Here is a 4,396-nt window from a genome sequence, read left to right on the forward strand (position 1 = left end):
TAATTTGAGTGCTGACAGACATCCGTACGTCCTCCCATGGTTTCTGAAATAATGTTTTTCAAAACACAAACTTATTGTCCAAACAACTATAAATCATTTTTTTTTAATATTTATTTATTGCTATTTACAACTGTACATTATAATACATTTAGTAAATCTGATCTAAGTTAAATTGGAGTGTTACAGGCGTGTACAGAAACTACTCACTGGTAGCACTCTAATGACATTTTACATTAGCTGGTCCATCTTCTTTTCAGGCGCCTCGGAGGATTGTCAGGAATGGAAGAGGATGCAAGATTAGAAACTAAGGGGTTAAGATTATTTATTTTTGTGTTATACACACATATGTCTCTAGGTCATGACATGTATAAAAAAAGTAATAATATTATTCGATAAAAATATAGTACAATTTGATTCAGTTATTAATCTTTATATATTTGAATGAAGGTTTTAAATCACCAATTAAAATTAGTTGTGGTTAAATTTAATTTCTGAAATGTCAAATTACCGTAATTAGAATGTTAATTTAATTGCAATTACTTGACTCTGATTAATTTCGCTCAGTAGCAAATGATTGAAAAAACAACTTGTTTGAATATAATTAAAAAAAAAATTACAACATTGATATGTTGAAAGATGACCAAACCGTAGTATGTGATATTCCAATTCTGTTATAAATCAACATATATAGTATCTATGAGAGGCCAGTGAAAGTACTGAAAAAACAAGATATTACACGATTTGGTATCGTTTCGGAACTGAGACCCTATAAAATGACCATCATATTAAATTACACACACACAAAAAATGGAAAGTGAGCCCATTATTCGTTTTCACTACGGCCATAAAAATCAGAGCTGGCCCGCGTTGCGTAAGGCCATGAGACAGGATATGGTTTGGAAACGCTCGGCTACACAGCTGCCGAAAATGGGTTGCCACAGATCCTCTGTTTCATTGCCAATGTCACTCGCAAAGATGGAATATCTCCAGAACCAAGAGATCTATTTCAAAACCTCGGCCTGAGAAGTGTCGATTAGCTTCTGTCTAGGGTACAATAGGGCATTAGTCCGAGTTCGTTCCCACAACGCTCCTGTTTAGAAAGACATCTCGCTTTCGGGGACGGGGGCTTTTATTTAGTAATTAGTGAGAAGTGAAACTGGGCCTGTGTCGTAAGGCTTATTAGAGTTACCGCGGCTTAATAACGAAGCTCTTTTCGAACGGAAATAGGTGAATATTTTGCACATTTCCTTTTTGGTAACCCGTCTTCATCAAGGGAAAAATTAATGCTTGTAAAAGTAGAAAGGAGAAATTTTTAAAAGTTCAAAATTGGACCATTTGATTACTTCCTAAACTACTTAAGGTAGAGGAAACGTGATGATTAGTGAGTAATTTTATATTATTTTATTTTATATACACACTCCCGGACAAAAGTATAGAACAACATTAAATTTTTGAGAAAATTCGTTACATTTTAGAATAAACAGGACGAAACTACAATGGTTTTTTAATGAATCCTTAATAAAAAAAAAGTACATTCAATGACTTCAAATAATACAATGTTATTGGAATATAGTGAAATGAATACAAAAAAAGTAGAAAATAAAATTTAACTGTGAATTCCTACAACTCATGAAGGGTCAGTGGGAGCAGCACTTAGTAAGTTGTTTGTTACAAGACCAACGGTTGTGCAAGGGGTGATTTGGGCAGAACCACATTCGTCCGTCAGATTTTTACCCAATTAATAGTACCCACTTCATGAGATTGGGTGGACCCCAAGGGTACCTGTAATAACAGTGAAAGAGAAAATAATTATCTGCCACATTTGAACCCGGGTTGAGTTAGTAGCACCAAAAATAGTACATAAATAAAAAAGTAATTAATAAAATAAAATAAAATGGCTTACAATAAGACAATTGTATAGGGAAATAATTAAAAAAACTAAAATATACTGGTGGAGTAGAATTAAAAATCAGGATTACAATATTAGATTAAGTGTAATCTAAGGGGTCCTAGACGTTTAAAAAAATGTATTAAATTAAAAATTAACTCAAGCCCTTAACCTTGTAATAAATAGTATTTTAACTCACTTTTAATAGTTTCAATACCAAAATATTGGTCATAAATAATTAATATATGATAAAAATAAACGAAAAAATTGTATTAACTTTTATTTGCCATTTAAATTCATAATTAGATCTAAATAATTGACATGTTTAATAAATTGGCAGTAAAATAAAAAAAAAAAATTATATTTGAAATGCAAAAGTATCATCGTGATAGAGTTTTTATACAACTGATATACAATATACGTTTGACTGGCATTGTTTGTATATCAATTTATTATCTTTATTAATGTCATACTTTTAGCTGAACATGTCTGATGACTTAAAAAAATTTTTTGTTGCCATCTTCTTTTTCAAATAATATTTCTTTCTCTTAAATGATTAAATATTTTAGATTAGAGCTATGTGACGATTTGATAACAGTCTTCAAAAATACAACTTTTTTTTTTTTAATTTCTATAGTGTGGATATTTTTGTATTCAAAGTCTTGAGTGATTGAATACCAATAGCTCGAGTAAATTAAAATTATTTTATATTAGGGGAAGATTGTTGGGAGGTGCGGTCAAGATATAACTCAAATGAGTTGAAATTATTTATTTAATCGTGCCAACGTTTCGGCCTGAATTTCTAGCCTTCATCAGGGCTAAGAACAATGAACAAGATAACAACTATTGAATACAAAAAATAAAATATAAACACTTCTTCCATCAATTTAATTTTATTAATTTCATTCTGTACAATTATTTACTTAATGTCATTCTGTTTATATTTTATTTTTTGTATTTATTGGTTGTTATCTTGTTCTTTGTACTTAGCCCTGATGAAGGCTAGAAATTATGGCCGAAACGTTGGCCCGATTAAATAAGTTATTTCAACTTATTTATGTCATATTTTGATAGCATCCCCCCCAACAATATTCTCCTCATATAATTCATGCACGGTCAACTATCTTTCATCATTATAATTATTTCAGTCAACTTGCTAATTTTTAAACAGTAGTTAAATAAACTGAATATTTTCTGCTGGTTTTTATTTGGGTATTAACACGGTATTAATAACAAAAAAAAAAAGAAAAAAAAAGAAACTATGATTATTTTGGTGAATTGTGACAGAAAAACCTTATCAATTTCATAATCTTATAAAATCATTTATTGAAATTTGCTGTGCCATTAAAACAATATGAACAAACATACACCATTATTAAATAATTTTCAACAATTTTTTCTATAATAATTTCCAGAACTTTTCATTACAAATTTTCTTTTATTATTAACAGTTCATTGATAAAAAAAAATGCTGGTATGTCAAAAATGTTTACGTTTTGGTTGCTTATTTCTTAATACTTTTATAACGTGGGTTAGGCGTAACTCAAAAATGGGTTGGTTCCTAAATTAAATAATTTCTCAAAAAATCGATTTCTCGTTTTATGATAAACCAAAAAGAAATCGGCTATCTCAGGAAAGATTGAACAGAAGAACTTTAAACAAAACACATTGTATGTTCCAATGAAGATCACACACCAATGTGATAAACATAAAAATATATGGTGGCTATCTTGATAAATCTCCCCTATTAGAAAAATGTGTCTTGGTGTTTTCAAACATTTTTTAAACAAAATCTATTTTTATACGAAATTTCAAGCTATTTTTACTAAACTTTTTTTTATTTTACAGACCTTGAAGATCTTTGGCCGCCCAAACCTGCCTTTCCCACGCCTGTCTGTTGTGGGTTACTGCTTTCCAGTTTTCTGAATGCAGCTATCAAATATTTTGATAGTTTAGTAAAAATCATACCACGTAGTTGGCAAGAGAGACTATTCCAGATATATAAAGAATTGTTTGAACGCAACTACTTTTACAGACAACAATTAATCATTGATAGTATAGAATATATCTTAATGTACTTTTTCCTACTTTTTCTTTGATTTTGTGTGATTTATTTTATCTTTACAAAAAAAAAATTGTTAATTTTTTTTCTATTTCCGAATCTGATTTGTCTATAAAGATTAGATGTAATTATTAAATATTTCTTTTTGAATTTGTCAATAGTTAGCTTTATAGTTAATTGAAAATGTTTAAATTTATATTTATAAATATTTATTTAAATTCGTTTATTATTCATTATGATATTGATTTATTATTATGTTAAGAATAAATATTTCTTTTGGAATCTGGCAATATCTAGCTTTATAGTTGAAAATATTTATTTAGTTAGGGCTTGGCTAATTCTATGTGAGCTTCTAAATTAATTAAATACAAAATAGTAAGTAAGAAAATAAATAAGTATTTTGATTTATTTAGAAAGATAAATGGACACCGCTTCTGGACCATTTC

General features: G+C 28.9%; 1 long non-coding RNA gene across 1 annotated transcript in view; it reads left to right on the forward strand.

The window, feature by feature from the left end:
• LOC106678065 (uncharacterized) overlaps positions 1-3,897 on the forward strand; it is an 8,157-nt gene extending 4,260 nt beyond the window's left edge. Inside the window, exon 3 of the long non-coding RNA XR_001342694.2 lies at positions 3,737-3,897. This is a non-coding gene — a long non-coding RNA (uncharacterized lncRNA). The remainder of the gene's footprint in view (positions 1-3,736) is intronic.
• The last annotated feature ends 499 nt before the right edge of the window (positions 3,898-4,396 follow it).

Source organism: Halyomorpha halys, unplaced genomic scaffold (genome assembly GCF_000696795.3).
Source record: "Halyomorpha halys isolate HHAL.00 unplaced genomic scaffold, Hhal_1.1 Scaffold121.1, whole genome shotgun sequence".
Taxonomy (NCBI): Eukaryota; Metazoa; Arthropoda; class Insecta; order Hemiptera; family Pentatomidae; genus Halyomorpha; species Halyomorpha halys.